The sequence below is a fragment of the Lycorma delicatula genome, chromosome 10 (assembly GCF_047948215.1).
Source record: "Lycorma delicatula isolate Av1 chromosome 10, ASM4794821v1, whole genome shotgun sequence".
In the NCBI taxonomy this organism is placed as follows: Eukaryota; Metazoa; Arthropoda; class Insecta; order Hemiptera; family Fulgoridae; genus Lycorma; species Lycorma delicatula.
Genome location: NC_134464.1, coordinates 50,644,198 through 50,657,991, shown reverse-complemented (window position 1 = coordinate 50,657,991; position 13,794 = coordinate 50,644,198). Strand labels below are relative to the sequence as shown.

At 30.1% G+C, this 13,794-nt stretch overlaps 1 protein-coding gene across 1 annotated transcript in view; it reads right to left on the bottom strand.

The window, feature by feature from the left end:
- Positions 1–13,794, bottom strand: part of LOC142330863 (uncharacterized) — a 478,952-nt gene that overhangs the window by 107,743 nt on the left and 357,415 nt on the right. The gene's annotated exons all lie outside the window — the stretch shown is intronic.

The window sequence follows — 13,794 nt, the reverse complement described above, 5'->3', positions numbered from 1 at the left end:
CCGACATTTTATTTACAAAATAATATTCACTTAAATTCTTAGGCATTATCTAAGAGAAATTGTTTATTATTCTTATGAACTATGTAAAAGGATCTACTTGAAAGTATGAGGCGGTAATTTGGAACGTATGATAGATATTATAGGTAGGTTCATCTACGGAAATGGATACCTATTTTTTTTTAACAGATATGAAAAAAAGAAAATTTTAATTAAGACTGTTCAAAAAAAATTTTTTAACTAGAATTAAATGCTAAGTTTTGTTTATTCAGTCTTTATATTATATAAAAAAAATCATTCGTTAATATTATGTAGGTGTTTTCAATATAATCAAGGCGAAAGATTTTTAACGAAAAATTAATTAATCCGATATAAATAGAAATACAATTTGGATTTTTTTCATCATTTGTAATTTTAATAATATATTATATTAGATTGAGATATACAGGATGTCCCATATAAAACGCAACTCAACCTTATATTGGTAGGTATTGAAATAATAATAAGGCATGTGTAAATGTAAATGTAATTTTTATTATTACCATCCATTACCTTACATTTAGAGTAAATGTTGGAAGTCGCCGCCATCTTCTTGAATACAAGCTTCCATTCTTTTTACAGCGTTTCTTGCAACATTTTTCAAAGATTGTGGCTGAATATTTAATATATCTTGTTCAATATTGACGTTCAATTGTTCAAGTGTTCGTGGTTTGTTGCTGCAGGCTTTTTCTTTGAAGTAACCCCATAGAAAAAAATCCGCCGTAGTCAAATCTGGAGATCTTGTTGGCCACAAGCCTCGACCGATAACACAAGCCTCGAACCGTCATGTTGTAGCCAGCAGTGTCTGTCTTCCTCTTCCAAGAGTGCGATGAACTGAAATAAAATATCCTGATATCGTTCTGCATTAATGGTGTACTCGAAAAAAATAGGACCGAGTTTCTTCCGCGATATCGCGCACCACACGCCCAACTTCTTAAGGTGTAATTGTTTTTCGTGATAAACGTGGGGATTTTCAGCACTTTAAATTCTACTGTTTTGGCTGTTTACGTAGCCATCCAAATGAAACCGTGCTTCATCTGTGAAAAATAACGAATCCATAACATTAATTCCCTCACGCAGGAATCGACGGAACCGTTGACAATATTGTATCAGTTTTTCTTTGTCGGGCTCAAGAAGTTGATGCACGGTTTGAATGCGATAAGGTCGTAATTGTAATTGTTTGGTCGCCCGATGAACAGTTGATTTAGACAAATTAATTTCAGCATCAAACGTCTGATCGATTTATTTGGCGAGGCGAGTAATCGGTCTTTGATTTCTGTGACTGTATCTGTATTCAACACTGACGCAGATCTTTTGTGTTCCTTGTTATTAACAGAACCGGTCTCTCTAAATTTTGCAACTAACCTTAATACTGATGTATTGTTAGGAGCTGGTTTATCTGGGTACTTATGGCGAAACAAATCTTGCACTGCAACTACTGATTTCGTACTGAAGTACGACTCGACAATGAAAACACGTTCATCTAGCGAAAACACCATCTTGTCTCTAGCAATACACTGAACGTTATGATTGCATTGTTGTTACTATCGGTAGTGTTCAACTGCGTCGTCGCGATGTTCAGATGTTGAACGAGTCCATTTCAGTAACGAGTAGGGGAGTAAGCTTGACTTTTGAAATTTCATGGATGAGTGATTGATGGGTTGCGTTTTATATGGGACACCCTGTATAATGAATGTATTATGATCTCCCAGGACTTTCATAATCTTCTTTCTTTTTACAGTTTAGCCTTCAGTAACTACCGTTGAGATAATACTTCAGAGGATGAATGAGGATATGTAATGAGTGTAAATGAAAAGTAGTCTTGTACATTATCAGTTCGACCATTCCTGAGATGTGTGTTTAATTGAAACCCAACCACCACCAAAAGAATACCGGTATCGACGATCTAGTATTCAAATCCGTGTAAAAATAACTGGCTTTACTAGGACTTGAACGCTGGAACTCTCGACTTCCAAATCAGCTGACTTGGGAAGACGTTTGCCACTGACTAACCCGGTGGGTTAGGACTTTCATAACCTATTCTACTCGTGAAAATAATGAATAAAGCTCATTAAAACTTATATCCAAAGATGTTTCTTTTTGAGTGTTATGGGTAATGAAAGATTACTCGCGGGTTTAGGTACTTCCTGAAATGACGTACTGAAATTTTTAAGACGTTAATTAAGGGGTAGAATTAGTGATTTCTAGAACCGGATTATATATATGCATTTGCATATTAAGCCCATTCTCACCGGTTATTGCATATTTTCCTTATTACTAAATTTTTATTATTTAAAGTTGCATATTTTGACACTTTTAAAGCATATTTGAAATTTTTTATGCTGCATATATAATTCGGTCTCTAGTGATTTTGTTTGTTTTTTTTTTTTACCTGAAGAATGGAAAAAAGGTCCGAGGATATATCTGCAGTAGTTTTTGAGAAATCTAGGGTGAAAAACATGTTTGACGCACAGTAACTGTTAAATGGGTAAACATAAAATTTATAACAAAATTTGTTGAGATTTAATTCTAAAATAAATGGTGTAAGATAAGTCGAATAAAATAAAGAAAAATTAGAATTTTATTTGCAGTACTGTTTGTAAATAAAATCGTATTTTTCTATCTTTTTTACACGATTATTCAGAATTAAATTCTGTACAAGTTTTGTTTAAATGGGTAATGTGTTTATTATCCATTTAAGTCATTGTACGTCAAATTGAAAAAAAAACAGGGTTTTTATCCCCAACTTGGTTTTCATCCCAGGTTTCTCAATAATTAATACCAGATACGTTTGTGGGACCTATTTTAATCGATTCTTCAGGTCAAAATCCAGGTCATAAAAAATCACTAATTGTAACCCTTAAGAAAGGTCCTAAAAATTTCAATACGATCTAATTTCATCAGAGAAGTTGAAATCTGAGCGAAATCTTTCACTGACTGTAACTCGCAAACGAAGCACTTTAGAATTTAAGTTTATATGAGTTTTTTTATTATATTCACGAGTAGAAAAGGTATGAAGGTTCCGGGAAAACATCGTGATACACTCTGTATAACCTGTTTTCTTTTAGGTATTTCAACTACCTTTCCGGTAAAGTTCAAGAAAATTAATTTACAATTAAGGGCAATGAAGTAGGGAAAATTTCATTTTACAATGAGTCATATTTTACGCTCAATAGTGATCTCTTTACGTCGTTTCCCTCCGTTCTTTTATTTCTTACGTTTATGTTTTTGTTTATTGTTTTTTATAATAGGTTATTATAACATAATTATACGTACCTTAGTCATTGTTATTATTTTTTTTCTATTTTTTTATTTTTTTCCTTTAAACAGAATAAATTTAAAAAAGTAAACTTTACTTTAAAATTTAAAAAAATTCCCTTCCAAAAAACTGACCGAAAGGAAATGTGAATAAAAAATTGAAAAAAACTTTATAAAGCAGGCTTTATTCACTTACAAAATTAACGATAAATATAATTAAAATAAAGACTATAAAATAAAAATTTGTATAAAGGAGGAAACATATATACCTCCTGTATAAGTGTTTGGGGGATTCCACCATCCATTTTTTTTAAAAATAATAATTCCATAATTTTAAATTATATTTACCGTTAATTTTGTAAGTGGACAAAGCCTCCTGTGTATTTCCTTTAGGTGAGTTTTTAATTTTATAATTAAAGTTTTTTAAAATTTTTTCTAAATTTTTTAAGTAGAATTTACTTTTTTAAATTTATTATGTTTAAAGGAAAAAATAAAAATTTTGATAAAAATAATAATTTTGGTATTATTTTTATAATACCAAAAAATACTAGGAAAATAAGAAACTGTTTCCACGATTCCTAGAAAAAACTTTGAATATCCGAATGATATAAAGTTACGTATAATTATGTTATAATACTCTTTGCCTTATATTATTAAAAAAAGAAAAGGCTACCATTTACTTACTTATTAACCGATAATTTGATGACGAATTATTGAATTTAGAAAAGTGAAAAAAATTTAAAACAGATAAAATGCAATGATGTTAAAATGACTTTGTGCTAATATTCTCTACAATGGAAGAGTACTAATTATTCATTTCTTTTTTATAAAAGTAAAAAGAAAATATCTGATGTGAACCTTACATGACTTCCTTGTACGCCTATTAAATTACATATACATATTTTTTGCTGCACTTCATTTAAACTTATTTCATTTGAAAGTGAGATACGATCCTCTAATTCTTTCTTTAATAAAGTGGACAGTTACACAATTGCATTGTGGTGGACACAGCATTTCATCACATCTTTGTGTGGTGTCCGTATCAACATCTTATATTAATTTATATATTAATTTTGTTTCACGTCGCTGTAAGTGAGAACGTGTCGGATCCGTAACCATGTATACATCGGTTCGAATCCGACTTCATATATATATATTTTTAAAAAATTATATATATTTATTAATAATTATTAAAATGAAAAGTACATAACATTTTATTTCACTTGTAACTTCTGTTTTTTTTTCCATATGTTTTTTTTATTGTTATTATTGAATTATTATTTATTGTAAAATTTATTTTACAATCTGTGGTTGATAAATCAACCACCAAGAATCTTTTTTAAATCAAAAAAGAAAGAAAAAATTCTGATTCGAACAAGTACGTCTTCCCCCTGTAAGATCCGAACATTTCATTAATTAAAATTTTATTTGGCTATAACTCTGGAATAAATGAAAATCAAGTACCAGTTATGATATATGGTTGAAAGGCTCTCAACGAGGTCTTATTATTGCAGTTAATAAAAAGTCTAATATCAATTTTTTTTGGATTTTGGGCTTTGGATTTTTGGCCCTGTCGATTACAATCAAAAGAAGTGCACAACTAGATGTTACAACAGTTATAAATACAAAATTTCAACATTCTATAGCTAATCGTTTTTGAGTTATGCGAGATACATACGTACATATGTCACTCTGAAACTAGTCAAAATGGATCCAGGGATGGTCAAAATGGATATTTCCGTTCAAAACTGAAAACCGAAATTTTTCGCGATTACAATACTTCCTTTACTTCGTACAAGGAAGTAAAAATAAATGTGATTAGAGATTACTACTAAACGTAACTTAAATATTGTTGTATCCCTGCAATGCGGGAATATTCTTATTACATTTTGATTTTAGCTTTCCAACTAAAAACTAGTATTTTTAAATACTTTAAAAATAAGAATGAGACCGTTAGATTATATGTAATTACGTTGTCTATAAGAACTATTCAATTATTTAATTTTAAAAAATTAACTTAAACTATCTTAAAAAGCTTACAATCTGTAGAGAAATTTACTGTAAACGTAAAATAATATTCAAAATTTTATATTCCCATATAATCTCATCTTCCTCATAAAAATTTGCGCGTAAGTATGTTCCAAATCATAAAAAATAAACATTAAATAATAAATTAAAAACGGATCGAATGAACGAAACTCTCGTTTTATTAAAATTGAATAAAAATAAAAAGTAAAATTTAATACTGTTCCTATCTTGATTAATATTTTACTTTTTGAAGTTAACGCTACTTTGATAAGTACGTTTTTTTTTCATTTTAATTTATCACTGCCTTCAATAAATTAATATTTAAAAATTCTTTTGATAATTATTTACAAAGATGACACGCATTCAAAAATCAATAATCTTTTCCCAAGTTGTGTTCACCGTTCTAATATTAAATATAAAAAATAAAGTGTCCCCTTATTGTAGTTTTTGACTTGTAAAGATTTTAAAATGAAAAACATAAAATTACATATTACCGCGGCGGCGAGGGTAATGTTTTTTTTTTGAATTATCAATATTCGTTGTGTTTACATTTTAGACCGGCCAATGAGCCGATTAGTTTGAGCCGTTAGTGAGCGAAGTGAGCACCAGGTTATGTTGATCCGATTACGTTACCTTTCATCCTGAGGTCCCGGGTTCGAATTCCGGTCAGGCAAGGCATTTTCACGCGCGCTACAAATCATTAATCTCATCCTCTGAAGCAATACCTAACGATGGTCCCGGAGGTTAAATATATAAGTTATGTTGATATCGTACGAATTTTAGTACGTAATACGGAATCGTTAGTTACCTAACCAAACCTTAATCTAATTCTAACTATGAGAAAATGTAATTTTTTGATTTATTTTGGCGCGTAATCTTTTTAAATAATTAATGTTTTTTTTTTTTACCGCTCCTTCTTGAAGTTAATTTTATTAATAATACAATTATTAATTTTTTTTAATATTTATTTTATTGTAAAGGATAAAAAAAGGGTAGAAATTGGAATATTAATGGGCATGTGTGTGCGCGCGCGCGCATAGTAAAATTCTCCATGATAGGATTCCATTCATATATTTACGTAGTGGTTAACAACCTGGTGGCAAACGTATGAAACAAATGATTTTGTTTATTTTTATGTGACTAAACACTGTCTCACGAAACAGTGCAGCCAACCAAAATAAAACAGTATGGCGATTCTAATTTAATTTATCGCAATCCTTCCGAAAAAAAAACACCTTTTTTACTTGTAACATAAAATAAAAATGGAGTAAAAATAACCTGTAATAGAAAAAATAGAAAATTGTAATAAATTGACATATTTAGCTTAAAAATAAAAATTTTTGCCAAGGACGTTTAACGCTATATTAACATTTCATCAGGTAAAACAGAAAAAAATATTTGTTAACTCAATGTGTTCATTCCTTCAATAAGTTGCTGTCTGTTGAACTATTGTCATCGTTAACGAAATTTATAACAATATCTTCAGTATTATTTTCACACAAACTGTTGCTTTTTTTTCTTTAATTACTAGTTAAAATCCAATTTTTTACATCACTTAACTTAAATATTTTGTTCTTACACCCAATCTAGCCTTTAACTTGTGCCCATACCAATTCTATCGGGTTAAAATTGTAATGGTATAGAGGAAGATGCAACAACATAATTTTTTTGATTTAATTTACTTGATAAAGAATATATATTTTTGTTTGACTGTTTTTACTATTTTTAAAAGTTTTACTTTTAATATACCTTCGGCGTAAGCGATTATCTTCGATTACAACCATTCAGCAATCCAATTTTCGGATCGAAACGTTTGGAATTTTTACAGTTTTCAAACATTTTTACAGTAAAACTGTAAAACACGGCGCATTATCTATTACTATGAAGGATGCTTCGGCAACAATTTCGACAATCTTTTTAAACCACAGCATGTATTTGTCACCATTTATTTCATCATGATACCCTTGGAAAGATTTGGATTCATATACCCATAAACCATAATTAAAAACCCATTTTTATTTCCTACATGCATTATTATTAATCGTTTATCTTTTCTAGCAGGGGTTTTCACCCAGTTAATAAAACTTTCATATAAGTGTCTTGTGCTCTTCATTTCTTTATCCACCAATACCTTTAGCGGTACATGTCCCACATTAACCCAAGTTTCATCTAGGTAATAAACTGTCTTACCCTATTCACGAAATCGCTTAATTCTCTTAAATATTCCGTACGCCATAAAATAATATCTTCTAGTTCAATCAATAAAGAATTATTTTTTCTGGACAAGATAGGAAAATTGATTGATTTTGTTCAAAAAATTGATCATTGATTTTCAAACACGTATAATGTGCTTCTAGAAAAATTCGGTATTTTAGAATTGGTATTCACGGCAATTAATATTTTGTTCAAGTTAGGAAGCTCGTTACTGAAATAAAACGAATAAACTTTTTTTCTTATAGCGATTTTTAGTCAAATCCTCCAACTTTTTAATCGTTTTCACTTGCTTTCTAGTCTTTTTAGGACTAACATGTTGTTCAACATCAATTCGTTATGTTTGTGTTTGTTATATTAGAAATCGTTCTTTTGCAAACGCCTGTTTGACTACTTGTTTCCTGAGCAATGTGTCTGACTGTAATTTTAGGGTTATTTTGTTTTAAGATTATACATATGTTGCTGATTATTTTAGGAGTTACTAAAAGGTTTTCCCAATTTATATTTCACGCAGAATCACTCATTGTTAAAACCCGATTGGCACAAAAACAGGACAAATTAAAATTAACGAAAATAACATTTAATAAAACTGTTATAAAAGTGAACTATAAAACTATATCTTATCGTACAGAGTAACTCGATAACATAGACTGAAATACAATCTTTCACTGAACTGTATAACGATGACAAGCATTACCCCAATCATGTTATCATAATTGATCATCGATAATAAAGACGAAAGAAAATTTATAATTGCTTAACGGCTTGCCACGGCGTCAGACAAGTGATACTTTACAGTAACATTATAAGCTTAAAGAAATAACTGAACCTGCACATGGGAGTGACAGAATGATTCAGCATAAACTACTAAGATATTACTCATGCAGGCTGAATCCATATTTTTATCTGCTGCACGGTTTCGTGAGATAAGGATTAGATCGTTTTTGCTTTACGATTAGTTTGTGTAAAGAGTTTAACCGATTTCAACTCAATATATATTTTGCATATTAACTATATACCTCTTTGTAGCAACGGGTGTTTGTTTAATATAGTTACATAAAACATAAATGTTCCTTTTTGTGTCATAAAATTATTTATACACTGTTCTATTTTTATTTAATTTATTAACATTTTTTATGGTTTTCATCGATTTTTGATAAGTTATAAAGCTTTTTTTTTAATATGATAAGAATATCAGGAACGGATTCAATAATTTCATAAGACGTTGGATAGATTCCACTCTTGATAATTCTTGAAATATATTTTAATAAACGGGAGAAAACTTATTTATTAGATCCTAAATGAAATTTAAAAAAAAAACTATATAATCATATACAATTCAGTAAAGGTGATCTAATTAATATACAAATATATTTCAATTTTCTAATAATAAACAAAAAATGTGAAATAAAATATTTTTTCAAGGTGCACGATTCCCTTCTAAATCGATCACTAAGTTTTGAGTATGTAGGCAAGACGACATGGAAGAATCATTTTAGGATATATTCTAAAAAAAAAGAAAAAATAATTCTGGAAAAAGAAATATCTCTTTTAAAAAACGTTTCTATACATTTTACGTAGTTATATGGTTGCAAGTTAAAGGATAATAAAGGATAAGAAGTAAAAAAGACCGAAAAAAAAACAGAATAATAAAAATTCCTTATTTGGCAAAAGCGATTTACGAAAAGGTAGGATAGGATGTAGATAGTACGTAGGAGGTATGGATGACGACAAAACAGAAGAAAGTAAGGCAAGGTTTTGCAAGAACGGTATAGGAAAGGGAAAGTGCGTGCGTGTGTGCGCGTGTGAAGGGTATATAGTATAAAGGAGCGAGAGGGGTTGTCCTGGATCAATATCAGCAGCAGAAAGAGAGAGCAACGAAGCAGAGCGTCAGAAGCAGTAGGAGTGAGCGGCAGGCGCTCAATTTCACGCTGTTTACCGCGTGAACCGTATTAGCAAGTTTCAGTCGACATCCCAGTATCACACCGATCAGAATCTGCAATGAATGCTACTCGGGCATAGGTAGGCCTACGTCTCAATAAACCACAGACAAAGGTATTTCTCTCACAGGCACCCTCCCCCCACTCTAAACACAACTGCTCACTCAATCTTTCCCTCTATCTAAACTAAACCATCAAGTCTTGACTGATCTAACAATCTTACAGCCAGTTTGAGGTTGTTAATATTAACCACCGAAACTAAACGTCACAAGTTTTGGGGTTTTGTAGTCAAACCATGTCTTACAAATAACAAAAAAAAACCTTCTATAATCTTAATTGTTTTACCTTGAAGACAAGTCACTAACATATTCAACGATAACTATTTTTTTTCATTCTTGATATATATATATATAGGTTTCCCAAAGTTTGCCTGTTTGTTGTTTACAACAGCATCGCGGGAAAACCAACCGACCGATCCCTTTCAAATTTGCAGGATACATTCATGTTTTCCTGCAAATTTGGGAAGGCCAAAGATCGAGGTCCTAACCCCCTTGGGGTCAAGTTGTGAATTAAAAACATTCATTAAAGAAAAATAAAAAGAATCTTTTTTTTTTATTATTAAATTTTTGTCACCATAGCCACAATACGTCGTGGTATTTTTCTCGTCAAAGGTCTGCGGCTATTAATTATCATAGTTACTACTGTTCTGTCTATTGTAATTTAGTTTCTTTTTTAGGTTTCTATAAAGTCTGAATACTTTAATTGTTATTTACCAGTATTATTCTCAAAACCATGAGGATAACAAACAATGCGGGATGTCCAGGAGTACAGCTCCCCGGTTAGAGCCGACCCGATCCGACTATTCGGTAGGTACCTTTTGATAAAGCAAATGTATATTTGTAAGTGCAATTAAATCTCCAAATGGCCGCTTAAAACTCAGAAACCTTTACGCCAATCTTAATATTTGTTTCATCACGATTTTTATTGAAATTCTCGGAAAACTTTGGGCGTAAATTTAGTTACATTATTCAATGGCTAGTAAATCTTAAACAAATAGGGGATATAGTATTTTGAAATATTATTTTTTAAATAGCATTAACAATATTCGCTGACTAACAAATCATATTCAGTAATAAATAACTATATAAATCCCGTTAATGAAATTTCAAAAACGGATTGAATTTTATTTTGGCGTTTCATTTATAAAAATAAAATAATAATAAAATAAAAACCGGTAAATTGACCTAATATTAACATGATTTAATACAACATTTTATTATTCAACAAATTTCATACACAATTAACTGAGCGTATTCATTTTCTGTTGTATGCAGAATATCCCGAGAGATTTTAACCAAGTTTAAGGGACTTATTCAGGACATCAAAATAAAAATGTACAAATGAAAAAGCCCTCGCTTCATTTCCCCACTTCTGCAATTTTACGTTTTTTCAATAAAAAATTTGAGATGTTTTAACGAGATTTGATGTTTTATTGCTAATAATAGAAATTATTATTATTATTTTTTATTCAATGCTAATGAATGAAGTAAAAACAGGTACAAAATTGTCAGATTGTATAATATATGTAAACAATTTTAGCCATATCTAAGCTTAATCAACCGCTTTGAAACAAACAAGATGTGATTTTGTTAACAATAAAAGACTTAACAAATCATCTAAAAACATAATTTGATAAAACTAGTATTTACAAAGATATTAATGATTAAAACATTTTAATAGCTGTCATTTTGGAATTTTCAAACTTGTTTATTAACTAGATGATGTTATTGGGTAAAAATTATAATAAATTATCTCATTTTGTTTTTAAGAAATAAATCTTTACTGAAAAAAAAAAACAAAATGGTAGAGAGAAGGAAAATGAAGCTAATTCGGGCACTCTCATTTATCCAAATGATTATTTTTTATGTCCTGAATTAGTTACTTAAGTTTGGTAAACACCTCCTTGAACACGTAGTATAATAGCATGGCAAACCGGAAAAATCAGATAAAAATCAAATGTCACGCTTACATTCAAGTTCATTGCAGATATTGGTTATACAGTGAAAATTACTAACCTTAAAAAAAGAACTCTAGTGACTTTTTTAATTTTAGATTCTTTTCAATGGTCAGAGCAATCAATATAACTGGAATTTACTTAAAGTAACAAATCAGGTACTCCTTTCTTAATAAAAAATCATCGCATAATGTCGGGTTACAAATCAGAAAATAAAAATAATCGATACCTAATTCATTCAAATCATCGTTAACGTAGTGGAGTTGCAGCGTCGTAAAAATAAATATACAAAATGAGAAGATAAAAATTACTATTTCTCTTTTTTTTTTCTTTACAACTTCGGACACGTAGTAGAAGCGTCTCCTAGGCGGTTGATTACTCAGAAATGTGATTTGAGCGTGCGCAGTTAATACTTAACATCTCTCCGGACCCGTAGTCCTCAATAAATTCCGCGTAATATTAAAAATAGACTATAAAAAGGTAATTTAAGCTATTCAATTACCCAGTATACACGCTACTGGCACGTACAATTCAATAATATTAAAAACGTTTTTATTATGCGGCCATCATAATAACAATAATTCCTAACTCACATTGGTGAATTTCTAGGGTGTAATCTAAGTAATATGTTTTAATATAAACATTTTTGTTTTAAATTTAGAAATTTAATCGTAATTTATTTATTTATTCTATATTTACCAATATTGGATTTTAATAAAGAATGCATTAGATATTTGTAGTAATAATAAATTGTAATACATAAGCAAACCCATTCTGTAATCAGAGGCGGCTCACGTATAGGCAATGTGGAACAGCAGCACCCCCTCTTTCGTCTTGATATTACCGATAACATTTAATATAACGAGTCCTTTTTTCTTTAATTCTTCCATTATACTTGTACAATATATAATTATTAAGCTTAATGTCAGTAATATTCGCCCAGTTTATGAAAAAGGTACAAAAATCTTTTAGTGGAGCTGTGCGCTTCACAGTTCCAGCGGCGTGGTGTTTGGCTGGTGAGCGCATGCGAACATAAGAATCTACACGCAAGGCTGCGAGGAAGAGATTGCTCACGCAGTGCCGACTCTGGCGTACTGGTGGAAGGTAGTTTTTTGTTTACTCCGCGTGTGTATGGAACGTTCCTTGTTCTAGTTTAGTCGGTGGAAGGAATATGAAGGCGGTTTAGTTGTTTTTTTTTTTTCAGTAGTGATCAAAAGATGGCGGAAAGTAAGGGCTCTTTGATTGCCAAATCTGTCGAAAAACACGCTAGAAGGACGAAAGATAAAGTAATTAGTAAAAATTAATTATGTATTTGTTTCTGTGTACATAGAAATTTAAATTAAGCACCACTGGACTGTAGTGTTTTTAAGCGGACATTTTATTAAGTTATTATCTCTAATAATACTAAAAAATATTATTTGTATTGAAATTTTATTATTTATTCGGTTAAACAGAATATTCTTGAATATTCGATATTCTTGAATGTGATAAAGTGTAGAGTTAGATTATTATCCTAATTCCAGCTATTCTATTTGATAGGTCTTTAACCATGGCCTTGAAAAAGCCCAGAAAAAAATTTTCTGGAGCAGCACCCCCACTAATTTTAGCTACGAGCTGCCACTGTCTGAGATTGATATTAAACACAATTTTTACAAATTTCATCATCAGATGCATTCACTAACAAATGTAATTTTCAATCTTGAATAAATAAATCTAAAATTAATAAAACTTTTTTTTTTTAGCAACGCGATGACATAAACTTAATTTTTATCTTGACAAATATTCTAAGTGTTTTTGTACATCAGGTAGTCAATAAAAACATTTTTAATAATTAAAAAACATAAGTTTATATTTAAAATTGGGGATTTTTTCCGTTAAGCGGCAGCATTTGAATTTTGTTGGAAATAGTGTAAACGCGCCTCGGTAGGGTATGGAATGACAAAATAGCCACAATACTCGATTCCTCAGAAATCATTTATTCTAATTGAAGCCTTCATTCATTGTTGTCATTATTTTCATAAAAACGTAATTCTATTTGCTAAAATGAATTTACTGAATGTCACCTTCAAAAATAACAAAAATGCTATTCAATTCTTGCGAAACAAAGGTATTTTACACACTCTATACTTACGTGCTAATGGGCACGAAATGAAATTATACACCTGAGGTAAAGATTTATTTGAAAAAATTCTTCTATCTATTGTGGAATTCATGCGACCCAAATAAATTTTCCTTCATATTTTATATCATTCTACATTATAATTCTTCTGCATTATAGGCCTAAAATATTCTTAGTTCTTCATTTTA